This window comes from Mus musculus, chromosome 12, assembly GCF_000001635.26.
Source record: "Mus musculus strain C57BL/6J chromosome 12, GRCm38.p6 C57BL/6J".
NCBI lineage: Eukaryota > Metazoa > Chordata > Mammalia > Rodentia > Muridae > Mus > Mus musculus.
In genome coordinates, this window is record NC_000078.6 from 13,778,010 (window position 1) to 13,794,335 (window position 16,326).

Genomic DNA, 16,326 nt, shown 5'->3' on the forward strand with positions numbered 1-16,326 from the left:
GTGAAAGCCCTGGATACAATATCATTTCTCCTCTTCTACTTTTTCTTAGCTGCTTTCCCTCCATCTTTTAAAATCATATTGTGAATCTCATGGAATTTAAGTATCCAAAGGCAGCTTTAATAGTCTGTTAAAAAATAAAATAAAATCAAGTCAATTTTACTTCTTAGTGTATTCCCAGGTTGGCCTTCTGTCAGTTGTGAAGGGTTATTTTATCAATCTAGAAAGCATGTGGTTCAGGGTTGGTGAGCTAAAGCCTGCCGCTGCTGGAGACAGCCAGGGGCTTAGGTGACAGACACTGTAATCATTTGTGTAGGCCTCTCATCAGGTTGGGTTCCTGGAAATCTAGGTCACCTGCTATCCAGCGCCCACTGCCTGAAGGTCTCTGTTGTTTGCGGATTCTTTCCCTGTGACTTGGTGAGAACAATGCCATCTTTAGAATTATAGTGACTAGGATTTACCTTTAGTGATGGAGTGGACTAGCTGAGGGATTTCCTGCTCATCTCTCCTCTTCTTTGAGTCTTTTAGGACCAGTTAGAGAACAGACATGATCCATGCCTGGTGCCTAATTCCATTTGGATTCATCTGTTTTGTAGAGAAGGTCAATTTTCATTTTGAATCGCATCATTTGCAACTCTGGCTTTTTTTTTTTTTTTTAATCAGACTGGCTCCATCAATTGGCAATGGTCGATTGACATCATTCTGTGTACAGACCCCTACATCTGGTATAGTGAAAAATGATAAAGTATCTGGAACATGTCTGTTTCAAATCTGCATGAATGGCATTAACTCTGGAGTCTGCCATGTTTGGCTAGTGCAGCCATTTCTGGAGCCTAAAATTTCAATACGGTTTTTCATAAAGAAATGAGTTGCGTACTGTATGGGTTGTATACCGTATTTTATCATCACCAGAGCCCCAAATACGTTCGTTAAAATGTTCCATTAAATCCCAAATCCATCTGAGGATGCAAAATATCCTCTAGAGATGTCTGACCTTCTTAGGGATAGTGCTCACAAGAGATGCATAGCAAGGCCTCAGGCCACTGAGAATAGGGTTTAGAAGAGGCCTGAATGTCTGATTGAAAACTTATTTTGAGTGCTTGCTCTGAGTGACTTTTTATCTTATCACATTGATAAGAATCTCTGGTCTTGCCTTTGGAGTTCTGATGTCATCAACGGCTATTGCCCCTTCCTCAAGTTCTATTTCTTTCCCTCTTCCCCTCTTTATGATACAAAGACCTATAAGTTACCTTACTTTTGTACATGACATGAGGAGGTATGGATTGGGTACTTTGTTTTACTAATTTTTGCAGCTCTATTTTATTGATGGTACTGTTATTTTCCCATTGGATTTTAAGCCAACTTAATTTTATTGAGCTATGATTTGCACACTGTTCTGTTTACCCATTAAATGAATGATCAGATGTGTGAATGTCACCACAGATTTGTTCAACTTACATCACAATCAATCTTGGACCATTTGGTTACTCTAGAGGGAAAAGCTAAGCCCATTAGAAAATTACCTCAGAGTCTTTATCCTGTTAGTGCTAGGAAACCACAAACCTACTTTCTGTCTTTATAGATTCCCCTACTATTTGACTGTCCACGTAAATGGGTTTATGTACCACATAGTCTTTGGCCCTTAATTCCTTTCATATAATATACTTTTGAGATTTGTGCATACCATAAGCCAACACTGCATTCTTTTTTGTACACATACACATTTGTGGATACACCATATTTCATTCATGCCTTTGTTTGACAGGCATTTAAGTAACCCCTTCTTCTTGGCTATTCTGAATCACACTGTTGATGTTTTAGTATAAGTTTTTAAGTGTGTACATTTTGTTTTCCTATGATGTATTCTTAGGCATGAAATTGCTGGGCCATGTGTAAAACTATGTTTAAACAGTTGAGGGTCTGCCAAAACAACTTCCTGGAGTAGAGGCGTCACTGCGCCTCTCACCAGCAGGGGATGAGGACTCCAGCATCTCCTCCTCCTTGCCCAGACTTCTATTGTCAGCTGTTTTTATGTTCTTCCAGAAGGTATGAAGAATATCTCTTTGTGGTTTTGATTAGCATTTACCAAATGACTCAAATTGTTGAGTGTCTTTTTTGGGGGTGTTCATTTGTCACTTGTGTATCTTTTGTGAATAAATGACTCTTCAAATCTCTTGCCATTTACCAAATGCCTTTGAATTATGGTGTTATAAGTATCTTATGTCCCTACCCTTTATTCCCAGATATTATGGCTTTGACACAGGATAAACCAGGGACCTCTTCAGGGTTCTTAGTTTCATTAATAAAGTAATCTAAGAATGAGATTAAATGGAAACACTAGGGTAGTCTTATTAGAAATTATAAGAAAAACTGCAGGGTAGTCAAGCTGAAAACTTTAGCAGCTGCCCAGAGGACTAGAAGAGGGAAGAGATAGGGAAAAGTCATGTAATTTAAGCTGTCATGGAGGTCAGCATGTGATGAGGAATGAAGCTTTAGAGAAAGAGTGTGGAAGCCAAAATGTTGGGGGGAAACTCAAAACTATTAATGAAAGAATGGATAGAAAAGAGGTAGAAAAAAATGAAGGAAAAATTGTACTTTTCTGAATAATTACAGCCATGCATGACTGTGGTCTGTAAGCTTCTGCAATGGGTGGGGTTTCTGGATGGGAAATTACAATGTCTCATTAAAGGAAATATTACTCCACCTATCTCATTAGCATGGCCTCACGTGAGCTCACCTCTCTAGGTGTGTTCCTGTAACTTAAATGACTGTGCCAGCCCAGCTAGACCATTCGGTGTCTGCCCAGCAAGAGGTTCTACTCTCATAACCAGGGGCTTCTTTAACTCTAACATCAGATGTTACATTGTGATCATGAAGGGTGTTATTCTATTTTTGCCATGCTGTCTTTTTGAAAATCAGAGCAGTGTTAGACTCAGAAAATGATTGTGCACTTACCTTCCTCTATCTGCTGGGATCTTTTTGGTTGGATTAGCAATATTTCTTGCTTAAATATTTGACAGAATTCTCCAGTGAGGCCATTTGCTCTGAAGTTTTCTCCCTGCAAAGGTTGTTAACTATAAATGCACTTGCTTTGATAGGTATTGAGTCATTTGGTTCATTTCTTCTTGAGTGAACTTTGGTGCTATCTGTCCTTCAAGGACATTTTGTACATTTCATCTTAATGGTTGACTTTATTGCCCTGTAATAGTTTTACATTCTTTTATTCTTTGAACATTTGTAAAGTCTATAGTGATCCTGGTTAGTGGTAATTTATGACTTGTTTTGAAATAAAAAAAAATACTCTATGTATAGCAATAGAGTTTATATGTAGTTTACTAACAGTAAAATTGGATTATTTTTAGTTTCAGACAGAAGATGAAAGGGAAAAACTGTAGGTTATACAACCTCTTTACTTTTTTTAAAAGCAATTTTAAAAATTACTCTGCATGTGTGTGTGTGTGTATGTGTATGTTTGTATGTGTATTCATGCATGTATTCCAATATGCTTATGGAGTTAGAGGACAACCTGTAGGATTCTGTTCTCTCCTTCTACCATGCCTTCAGGCTTCTGGGCAAAAACTTTTATCTGCTAAGTCATCTTATGAACTCATGGCTTCTTTTATAGCTTACCAATATGGATAGAGATAGGGATTTAAATTGTTTTCCTGTTTCTTTTATGGTTAATTTGCATATAATTTGTTAGTTTCTTAAGATAGAATCCAAGGTAAATGGTTTGAGGATTTATATTTTCCTAGCACAGGCATTGAGCATCTTGCATTAGGTGCTTTCTAATTAAGGGTTTTTAACTAATAGAATTAATTGAGGAATATTTAAATATTCCTTAAATACTTGAGAATTTTTAAAAGGTCTTGCCATTATTGATTGGAATTTTGTGAAGGTAAGAGTGATTTGTCAACTTGGCAGAATCCAGAATCAACTGGGAGATGGGCCTTTAGGCATGCCTGTTGAGATTAATTGTTTATTATATTATTTAAAGTGAGAAGACCTGTCAACTGTGGGTGGCACCATTCCTTGGCTGGGATGCTGAACTATGTAACTGGAGAAATGGAGCTGAGCAGAAGCAGACATTTACCAGTCTCTGCTTCTTGCCACCGTCTCAGGACAACTGCCTCAAACTCTATTGCTGTGAGATTCCTACCTTGATGGACAGACAGTAAGGTAGGATTGTAGGCACAAATAGCTCTTTCTCTCTTAAGATTCCGTTGTGGGTTATTTTATCACAGCAACTGGAGGAGCCATTATGACAGGGCAGAAAGATTTATTCATTTATTTTCTATCACAGTGCCAGTTCTCCTTCATTACCTGCTTGGGCCCATTTGCTAGAGGAGAATATCATAGAAGTGAGCGTGCATGGCAGGCAAGAACCATAGAGCAAGGCTCAGACCAGGGCTGAACTGTAACTCTTCAAGGCCCACACTGAATATGCAAATCCAAAGTTTTCATGGTGGTTTAAGACCATATTAGCTGTGAATCCCTGTTAAGTTTTTTAAAAAGACAATTAAATACTACCAATATAAAATAGTGTCTTAAATAGAGTTTCTATTTCTGTGGTAAAACACCACAGTCAAAAACAACTTGGGGAGGTAAGGGTTGTTTCAGCTTGCAAGTTCACATCACATCTGCCACAGAAGAAAGTCAGGGCAGGAACTTGGAACAGAAGTGAGGAGATATCCATGGATGGGCATTGCTTACTGCCTTGCTCCCTGTGGCTTAGTTCGTTTGCTTTTTTTATACAACTCGGAGTCACCTAGCCAGTTGTGGCACCACTCAAATTGAACCTTCCCACATCAGTCATTAATGGAGAAAATTCCCCACAGGCTTGCCCACAGGCCTTTTCTAAACTGAGATTTTCTCTTTCCAAATGACTATTTTGTCTCACATTAACAAAAAATTAACAAGGACAAATGGTATAGAGTAAATGGTCCCATTCCAAAAGGAATGAATGGAAGAATAACAAGGAAAGTCTGGATAAAAACATGACTAAAATTTATCACGGCAAACATTGCATCATGAACTCTACTATCCAGTTGTATATGATGGCATTGTTTCAGCTCTAGCAGGCTTAGGTATCTCTTTCTCTATGGCTTTATTGCTTACAGCTCATATGGCCTATCTCTTGAGCTGGCTCTACTTAGTGCCTTCAGCTTTCTTTGCCAAATATTCCACACTTGCATTATCTCCATCAATCTGGAGTATCCTCTGCAATATAGGCTTCAACTTTGAAGATTCATGTATATAACCCTCTAAGTTCTTAAGTTGGAATCTCACTTTGCTACACATTATCTGACTTATGAGTCTTTTCTTTAAAATGATGAGTGTAAGCCTCCAGTTATATAACCCATAATGGCATACCTCCAAAACGACAACCAAGACAGTATATTTGCCAGGTGTAACTGTTTCCAAGTTAACTTGGACATTGACTACAGAACCCACACAGCTCTCCCTTCTCATGAGGCTGTGTGTGATCAAGGACCTGTAGAGGTACTCTGTTATCAAGGGAGTACATTTCAAATGAGTTCACAGTTTTACAAGCTAGAACCTGTGAAAAGTATAATCCCACACTAGTTGCTGAAATTTACTCAAAGCACTTGTATTATGGTCCCAGTGTAAAATACTTGGCTTTTCTTTAATGAGACAAGTCTCTTTAATAACTATGGTTTCTTCTTCTAAAACTTTAAATGTATTTGTTATCTGATAAAACCACACTCTCCCCTACTTCTTTGCTCTGCTGTTTGTGGTTCTCACTGGAAATCTGGCTAAAAGCTATCAGCAGTCACAGTGCCACAGTCTGAACAATTGTCTGTTTTGAAATCTCCTCTGCCAAATTAATTAGTCTATTACTTTTGACTTCAGTGGCACTTACATCTTGACAATATGAGCAAAATATAATCAAAATCATTGACAGGATGTGGAGTGAGTTGCCTCTAGTTAAATTCTCAGTATAGTCAGCACTGTCATGAAATTGCATATACTCTACTGACAGCCATTCCATTGGTGATCCAGTCTTTAATTCTCACTGCATCTGCCATTAGGCTTTGCTCATAGTATTCTGTGGCTTTTCTACCCTGAAGCCCAAGAGTCTCCTACATTCTCCCATATACCAGGCCTAGGAATAACAGTGAGCTTTAGTCATAGAAATGATCCACCCCCACTATCGATTTTCTGTATTGATTCAGATTTTTTTCTTATCACTATGATCTAAGTATCTGACACATAGCATTTAAAGGAGGGCTAGTTTATTTTGAGTCATGAGTTCAGAAGTTTTAGTCCAACAGGGTGAGGGGTTCATGGCAGGGCAGTACACTACAAACCACTATGGAAAGGGTACAGAGTGAAAGAAACAGGGAATGTCCAGGGATAACATTACCTAAAGATCCATCTCCAGTGACTTATTAGGTCCCAGTGTTCAAAGTTTCCAGAATTTTTTGAAGCAGGAAGATTAAACAGTCAAAACATCAGCTTGTAGAGGAAATTTCAAATTCAAATCCCAACAGTTGGAGAATATACTTTGTAAGACTGAAATTCCTTTAACATTATTGGGAAAGTTGCAGGGCTTATTGTATGGGCTTTTTCTTCAAAGTAAGTCCACTTGACAAATATGCATACTGTGGTCTTGTAGGATAACAAAGTCTACAACGTAAATCAAGTTGTTTAGTTACTTTCAAGTCTTATGCTTCCTTCTCATATTCAAGATCATTTTCTGCTTACTTGTTTATTGTCTATTATTAACAGAGAAGCATTGAAACACCCCACTGTGATGCATGCTTGTCTGCTGTCCATATAAATCAAAAAGTTTCCCCTTTACATATTTTGCTTATGTTATTAAGTATACATGCATTTGCTGTGTACTTTGATGAACTTAACCACGAGTATGTATATGCATGCATGCATCTGTTTGTCCTTCTATTGATTATCACTATGGTTATGCTGTTGCTACTTTTTCTGTAGCATTGTTTTATTCCATAGGATACCTTATTTAGCTCAGATGTTAAAATTCTCATTTCTAAAAAATTTATTTTAAGCTTATCAGCATTGCCCTTATGTCCAGTTCTTCAGATAGCTGAGGTATAGTTATAAATAATAATAATAATAATAATAATAATAATAATAATAATAACAATACTATTCTTTTTTTAAAGAAAAAATGTATTGAAGATCTGAAAATCAACTCCTACAAGATTGACTTTTCCATAAGACTGCAGCTATACGATGCATTGCGTCTATCATGTTAAAGCGTGCATTAGACACAATACAGAAACTATGAAAACAAGCCACCATTCTTTCACAATTGAGCAAAGATAAGATGCCTAAGGAACAATGTGGATGACTTGCAAAGCATGGGCTCTTCAAGCACCACTTTAAAAAAAAGAAAAGGGCAGACAGATGAGTGTGCAGTTATATACACTGAAGTGAACCTTTGGCACTAGCAATCAGAGCATATTGTCATAGAGCATTAGCACATTATAAAAGTGTGTAGTGTCAAAGGCACAGAATCACCAGCATCCAAAAGCAGCCTTGACCACTAGGCAAACACTCTACAGCACGTCCCTCTGCTGTCCATCACTGGTACACTGTTAGAAACTTTGCAATGAGGAAAAGAAAGAAAAGAACAGTCATTCCTTTTATTTTCTCTATTTAAAATCAAACAGAAAACAAATACCAACTCTGTTGTACTTTGAAGACTGTCTTAGTCAGGGTTTCTATTCCTACACAACCATCATGATCAAGAAGCAAGTTGGGGAGGAAAGGTGTCTTAGTCAGGGTTTCTATTCCTGCACAAACATCATGACCAAGAAGCAAGTTGTGGAGGAAAGGGTTTATTCAGATTACATTTCCACATTGCTGTTCATCACTGAAAGAAGTCAGGACTGGAACTCAAGCAGGTCAGGGAGCAGGAGCTGATGCAGAGGCCATGGAGGGATGTTCTTTACTGGCTTGCTTCCCCTGGCTTGTTCAGCCTGCTCTCTTATAGCACACCAAGACTACTAGCCCAGAGATGGTCCCACCCCCAAAGGGCCTTTCCCCCTTGATCACTAATTGAGAAAATGCCTGACAGTTGTATCTCATGGAGGCATTTCCTCAACTAAAGCTCCTTTCTCTGTGATAACTCCAGCTGTGTCAAGTTGACACAAAACTAGCCAATACAATTGACCCCTTGTCAACTTGACACACAAACACATCACTAGTAAGCCTCAACCCTTACATTCTTATCCATCCCCAAGGTCTAAATAACTTTAAATGTCCTACAGTCTTTACATATTCTTAAAATTTCAATCTCTTTAGAATATCCATCTCTTTTAAAAGTCCAAAGTCTTTTTACAATTAAAAGTCTCTTAACTGTGGGCTCCACTAAAATAGTTTCTTCCTTCAACAGGGAAAATATCAGGGCACAGTCACAATCAAAAGCAAAAATCAATCTCCAACCATCCAATGTCTGGGATCCAACTCACAATCTTCTGGGCTCCTCCAAGGGCTTGGGTCACTTCTCTAGCCATGCCCTTTGTAGCACACGTGTCATCCTCTAGGCTCCAGATGCCTGTACTCCACTGCTGCTGCTGCTCTTGGTGGTCATCTCATGGTACTGGCATCTGCAAAACACTGCATGACCCCTTCAGTCCTCAGTCAATTGCAACTGAGGCTGCACCTTCACCAATGGCCTTCCATGGCCTCTCACAGTGCCGAGCCTCAGTTGCTCTGTGTGACCCCTTCATGCCTTCAAATCTAGTACCACCTGGGTGACCCTTACACATTACCAAGTCCCACTGCAGCAGGAGTACAACCTTGGCTATCTCTGGAACACAGCCTCTTTGTGCTTTCAGAAAACACTTCCCAGAAGATGTCACCTCAGTGATGCTGGTCTCTTCTTAATCACTGCTAAATTCTTAACTCCAGCTAACCAGCATCAATAGTCCCAGTAATGCAAAGTTTTTGCTTTGGTAGTTCTGGTATCTTGTTAATCACAGCTGATTCTTCAGCCCCAGCTAACCAGAACTACAGAGTCTTCACAATCAAAACAGCAATGGCCCTGAAAAGTCTTTAATCTTCCCTCTGAAATTTCACAACTCTAGCCTCCATCCTCTGCACTGTTCTCAACATTATCTTCCAAGCTCCTACACAACATTCGACAGAGCTCTTAACACCAAATGGATCTTCTGGCCCAAAGTTCCAAAGTCCTTCCACAGTCCTCCCAAAACATGGCCAGGCTGTCACAGGAATACCCCACTCCTGATACCAATTTGTCTTAGGGTTTCTATTCCTGGACAAAACATCATGACCAAGAAGCAAGTTGGGGAGGAAAGGGTTTATTCAGATTACATTTCCACATTGCTGTTCATCACTGAAAGAAGTCAGGACTGGAACTCAAGCAGGTCAGGGAGCAGGAGCTGATGCAGAGGCCATGGAGGGATGTTCTTTACTGGCTTGCTTCCCCTGGCTTGTTCAGCCTGCTCTCTTATAGCACACCAAGACTACTAGCCCAGAGATGGTCCCACCTACAAAAGGCCTTTCCCCCTTGATCACTAATTGAGAAAATGCCTTACAGTTGTATCTCATGGAGGCATTTCCTCAACTGAAGCTCCTTTTTGTATGATAAACACTTACTACCCTTAGGGTCCTATCTCCTAAAACCAGCTCAGCAGATTCTCAAATATCATCTCCGTCTCCATGGAATAGAGAACCACCTTGATAAGGACGAGGTAAGCTACGATGTTGTGCTGGATGCTGCAGATGTGGCTGTGATAACTCCAGCTGTGTCAAGTTGACACAAAACTAGCCAGTACCAAGACCATTAGTGTGTGTCACTTGTACAAGAGAAAGACTAAGAACCAAACTGTTTACAGAGATCCACACACAAATGGAAGGGAGCACACCCTTGCACGGCTTTGCGGTGGTCCTCAGGAGGAGCCACTTCATAATCACTGGCACTGAACAAAGTTGCAGAATTCTTTTCCAGGTACTTGAGGAAATCATGTAGATAGCTCGGTAATAAAGCAAGGGTTTTCTTATCTGGAGGTGTATAGGCCAACATCGCTCCAATTCGCACAGATAATCACAGTAAATGCGGCATTCCATACACCTGGGACATGGCGCATCTGGGTGATCCCCAAGAATTTCAGCATACTGTGGTCTCTCACATTTGTAGAGTAGCTGAGTGCCCAACATTGAAATACCTCTTTATCCTTGCCACAACCTCATGAACACCATACTCCTAAGTATCTGTATTTCCCCAAAACTCCTTATAATTTGCATAATCCTCTAAAATGGAATCCACATTTTTCTTGGCAGGAAGATAAAAAGCTGCTTTTGTATGGGGATCAACTTCCAGTCATCTACAGGTCACCGGTTCAGCTCACCAGGAATCTTCACTTTAACTTCAACTCTGTTCACTAATGTCTCTTCATTTTCAGTGGTAGCATCTACCAGGGCTCTCTTCTTCCCAGCAGGCTGATTTGTCTCACTGATACTGCCACCATCCCCGTATCCCAGTGTTTTCTGCTTGTTCTTTTTGTTTTCACTGTCCCTAATTCTTACTTCAGGAGAGCATGCATTGCTTTCACCTGCACTACTGGCCTGTCGGACTATCCTGTAACCAGAGCTGGAGATCTCTGTGGGCTCGATCAGTCTCAGAGGCCAGCTACAAGGGTGACTTGAAGCGTTCTCTTCACACAACCTGGTGGAGTTGAGATCTGAAGAAGGAAAGGACCGGAGGAACAGTTGGTAATCATCGTTATCACCCTCACTCTCCTGTGGAGACCGGCAGCTTGGAAACAAGGGCTGCCAAATGTCGTGATCCATCCACAGGGTTCTAACACTGCCCACTGCCTCCCCCCACAAAGCATATTGATAGTTGCAGTGCTTCTGGGCTGGTGAGTCCTCTGGGTAGGTACAGCAGAAGTCAGCCAGGAAGAGCTCTCCTCTCTACAAGCCTTCTGGATATCTTGTGCAGTTTTGCTGGTCTTCAACACTTTGTGTGATCTCGAGGAAGGTTCAGGTTTCTGTCTTGGCTGATGGTGTGCAGAGCCACATGGTGTCTTCATCTCTCCCTCAGGACTGTAACAGAAGCCTGGGTAGAGGATGGTGTCCATTTCAAGAATCGCTTGCTTGGCCTTAGCTGGGATCTTTGCAGCTGTTGTGTGGTTCTACAGAATCAGTCTCTTCAGGTGCAGAACCCAGAGACGTTTGTCTTGCTGGGATTTGGCCTGAACCGGGTGCTGAAGCTTGGGGTTCTTGTCGTGGAAGACGCTGAAGCTGAGCGGTTCTTTTGGTTTGACCTCTACAAGAATGAGATTGCCACAGGATGTGAGTTTTGTATGTAAACATGTCCTCTTTCTTTTTTTGTGATGAGTAGCAGCTTTCCCAGGAGAAAGAGAGTCCTCTCCTTTTCAGCACTCTGGATGAGGAAGGTTCCTTCAAGCACCAGCTCCCCATAGCTGGTGAGGTGAGGCCCCTTCCAGTTAGCAAGCTCTGGATCTCCTGCAAGTGGACAGCATGCTCATCCTTCCATTTCATGTGATTGATGTGCCAGGCCACTTGCCACATCTGCAGCCTCCAGCACAACATCGTAGCTTACCGCATCCTTATCAAGGTGGTTCTCTATTCCATGGAGACGGAGATGATATTTGAGAATCTGCTGAGCTGGTTTTAGGAGATAGGACCCTAGGGGTAGTGAGTGTTTCAGAGTTTCCTGGTGCTCCCGGAAGAACTTGGTGAGTATCTTGTTCCTCATGCACTCAGTATGGTCACAGGTAGTTGGCACAATACTGGGTATAAATGTGGAACTCTTCACTCTTGGACACAAAACATTCTGCTATGGCCACAGGATCATTTTCACAGTTTTCCAGATCTTGAAGAAGTTTGCTTTTGAAGTGGTAGATATCCCGTGTGCTTCCGAAAAGAGCAGCCCTGTCTTCCGTCCCTAGGGAAACTTTGGCTTGGTCACGGATGCATGCCAGGTAATCCTCCATGATGCTTTTTAGATCTTGCACGTAGGTCCTCTCTGTCTCCAGGATTTCCTGTACAACTCTATCCACATAGAGGAACTTGGGGCTGGTGGCCAAGTCTGCAGTGGTTTGAGGTGCTCCATTCATGGCCACTCTCCCTGGAGTCCTAAGCTGCTTCTCACTGACCCCATCCATGTTCAGGGGTCCGGCAGGCTTGTCGCTCTGCAGTTCGTTGCTGGAAAATGGTTGTGCTCGTATCAGCTTCAGCTTTACAGCCTCAGCTTCATTATCCCTTCCCGCCAAAGGATAAATGGACTGAGCCTCCATGATGGCCCCGGACATCACTGATTGGCAGAATTAAATCCCTCCGTACCCCCGTTTTGTCAGGGGAGGGGGGGAGGGAAGGGAAGGGAAGGGAAAGGAAGGGAAGGGAAGGGAAGGGAAGGAAAGGGAAGGGAAGGGAAGAGAAGAGGTGGGTCTTTGTCATGCAAATGAGCAAATTTCCAAAACCCTGTTGTGTATTGCAATCGATTTTGGACTGTGCCTCAGGAATCAGCTCAATATCCTTGGCTCTGTAGACAGTCTGGGTGATGACGACTCTTATCTTTTCTACAATGGGAAGCTGAACATTGTATGGGAACTGGAAGTAGCTTCTTTTATTCACAGCTTCTCTCACAGCCTCAGCCAAGTCCACAGACCCTTTCCCTCTGGCCAACCAGTGATAGCTTGATAGCATATCAAAGGCACCGGCCTGTTTATCGAGCTCACACACCAAGACATTCTCTGCATGGGTGTATGTCTTGAAGACATTCAGTGCCACCACCACAGGCACCTTGAATATTTGAGCCATCTGAATTTGTTTCTGTAGGTTGCAGCAGCCACCAGCTGAATGTTCTCTATATATTCTTTCTTTTTTCTTTTCTTTTCTTTTTTTTTTTTTTTTTACTTATTGGGTATTCATTTCATTTACATTTCCAATGCTATCCCAAAAGTCCCCCCCATGCTCCCCCACCCACTCCCCCATCCACCCATTCCCACTTCATGGCCCTGTTGTTCCTCTGTATTGAGGCATATAAAGTTTGCAGGACTAATGGGCCTCTCTTTACACTGATGGCCGACTAGGCCATTTTCTGATGCATATGCAGCTAGAGACACAAGCTCCAGGTGGGTACTGGTTAGTTCATATTGTTCCACCTATAGGATTGCAGATCCCTTTAGCTCCTCGGGTACTTTCTCTAGCTCCTCCATTGGGGGCCCTGTGGTCCATCCAATAGCTGACTGTGAGCATCCACTTCTGTGTTTGCTAGGCCCTGGCATAGTCTCACAAGAGACGGCTCTATCTGGGTCCTTTCAGCAAAATCTTGCTAGTATATGCAATGGTGTTAGCGTTTGGAAGCTGATTATGGGATGGATCCCCGGATATGGCAGTCTCTAGATGGTCTTTCTTGAGAGGAATCCCAGCAATTACACTCGGCCCACAATCATGCTTCTTCAGAGCTTGAACGGTGGCTAATAGCACAACATTGGGCACCAGGCCAGAATCTCGGCATTTGATGTTGACGAATTTCTCCATCCCAATATCAGCCCCAAAGCCAGCTTCAGTAACAACAAACCCTTCTTCGTTGACCAATTTCAGTGCAATTTTATCAGCTAATACTGATGAGATGCCATGAGCAATATTGGCAAAAGGACCATCATGCACAAACACAGGTGTTCCTTCCAGGGTCTGCATCAGATTTGACTTGATGGCATCTTTCATCAAAGCTTTAAGTGTCTGTCACCCGCAAGTCCTCAGTTGCATGACATCTCTGACGATGGAGTCCATCCTGGGGGCTTCCTGATTGCCCGGGCCACTGCTGCTGAAGGCTTGGCCATCCTGTAGCTGCCTTCCATGCAACTCCTCGGGATCACCACCTCCGCTGCTGCTGCTGCTGCTGCTTTTGCTGCTAGTGACACAGCTCACGGAGGCAACACTTCAGGCCTGGGGGTGGGGTGGGGGGTGGGTAGCAGCTGCTGGCGGCTGGGCAGGCATAGCAGGAGAGGGAGGCAGGCGCTCAGGCTGCTGTAGAGCACCGGGTGACTGGTCCTTCAGAGGCACTTAGATGGGGCTGCAAGTTCCTCCCAGGGTTGGTGAGAGTGAGTACCAGAGAGCCAACCGGCACAGTAAAGGGCCAGAAGCAGGAAAGACCAGGCTCTTCCTTGTGTCAATCCAATTTTTATTCCAACCACTGTAATGGATAAAGTACTTCACTTGTTTGTCCTTTACGGCAACTTTTACACACTTTGTTTCATAAAGAAGATGCCCATGAAGTCACAGACAGCACTTGCTCACTCTCCTGGAACGTAGGCTTTGGGTCCTGCTTGGGTGCCACTTATAAGTGCCTTGCTGCCTTCTCCTCCTCCCGACAACCCTGACTACCAACAAAACTATTCTAACATCTTTCAGTTCTGGGTAGTATGATTATTGGTTTATCATATGGGTGATAATTCTTTGAATGCCCGGTAACCTTTGATTCAATGCCAGGCATTGTGAATTTTCCCTTAGTGAACGTTGAATTCTTTGTACCTATAAATATTATTGACTTTTTTTTCCTGTTGGAATCAGTTGAGTTGCTTGGAAACAGTTTGATTTCTTTTATGTCTGTCCTGCTTTTAAGATTTGTTTGCTAGGACAGAGCAGTTTTTAGTCTAGGGCCAATTATTTTCCACTTCCGAGACATGACCCTCCAAGGACTCTCCCCAGTGTTCCGTGAATTATGAGGCATTTCTATCTGGCTGGTGAGAATCAGGTAGAAGGACTCTCAGGATCAGCACATTGCCATCCAAGCGGGATTTACTAGCCTGAAAGTGCCAGATGTACAAGGAGCAGGGTAAACAGCCTGTGGAGGGAGACCTGAATAGACCAGACAGGAATTTACAAGAATCCTGTCTCCGTGGAATCATACAGGGTGTGTTTAACTCCATCATAAAGGTGTTTGAGAAGCCAGAAGAGAAGCTGTTCACCAAGAGAGCCCCTGAGACGTTCGGTATCTGAGACTTTAATTGGAGACTGGTCGCATCAGCATCTTCTGCTTGTACCAAGCTGACTTCAAGATTCCCAGAAGGAAAGCAAACGCCCAGCATAAACCGTTGTTTTAGTTCTCTCCTTTCTGTTTTAAAGAAAGGGATTTGAAACTGATTGACATGACAAAGGACAGGATGACTCTGAGTGGTGGTGCACTGACCTGCAATCTTTCCCACCTGTGAAACAAAAGTGGTATTCAGTAGAAACTACACTTGAAATTTTGAATTTCAAATCCTTCCCTGTCTACAATCTGTAATAAAAAACACTCTTTCAGGATTCTGGTAGCAGTAAGAAGCTGTGGGCATGGAGTCAGCCTGGGCCCCGAGAGGAACAACTGATGCTTTTCAGTGGACTGCGTAGCTAAATTAGGATGTTTGGTAGGTAGTTTGACTTTGAGGATTTTTAACTCAGTATGCACTTTTGGTAAGTATCTACATTACAAGCACCTGTGTATATTACTGTGGTATATACCCTGTGTATATACACTATTATTAGGATTACACATTTTTTCAATAACATTCATAAATAAATAAACTTTGTTTGCCAAATATTTCCTGCTTCAACTACTCAACACTGCTGTAGTAACAGCAAAGCAGATGGGCTTATTTACTAGTGTATACTAAAATGATTATATTATGCATCTTAAGCATGTATATAATGTGCTTTGATGACATTCCCCTGCTAATTGTCCTCCCTTCTTCCCATGCCCTCTTATGTCGACCTTATTCCTCTCCGAAACACCCTTTACTCCTCATGTCTTTTCATTTCTTAGATCACACAGCTATTAGGCATAGCTTTATGTTACAATAACAAATGACAAACACTATCAACTTTTGTTCCCAAATTGCCAGTGGTCTCTGATTCAAGCCTGGTATAATATTAGTGGAAAATGAAGGGGTAGCTTTGCTGCCAAGGTGGGGTATTGATGGCCAATGACTTACTTCCCAGTTTTTCATGATAATGATGACAACTTTCCCATGACCTTTTGATAAGTTTATCATCTTGTGATTAAATGTTTCTGAAACCTTAGCAATATGTAACTTTCAGTTTGAGAACAATGAGAAATGGTTTGTCTTCTTTTTTGGTAAAGTATGAAGAGGGAATTGTAAAAGAAAAGAGGCAGAAAGAACCTGTCCCTCTTGTCACCCTTGACCTGACACTGGTCTCTGCACCTGAGAACACACAGGGAGAATGGGGGATCTACACTCATGCAGTTCTAACTCTCAAGATTCTTAGAGCTGATCAAAGTTCTTCAATGGGCTTGAGAATGACTCTGCTCAGACCCTTAGAGTAACCAACAGCCTT

General features: G+C 42.0%; 3 pseudogenes; all 3 read right to left on the reverse strand.

Annotated features, from left to right (window-relative positions):
* On the reverse strand, positions 7,151-10,533 carry Gm38668 (predicted gene, 38668; annotated as a pseudogene).
* On the reverse strand, positions 10,525-12,251 carry Gm7126 (predicted gene 7126; annotated as a pseudogene).
* Positions 12,421-14,161, reverse strand: Gm9194 (predicted gene 9194; annotated as a pseudogene).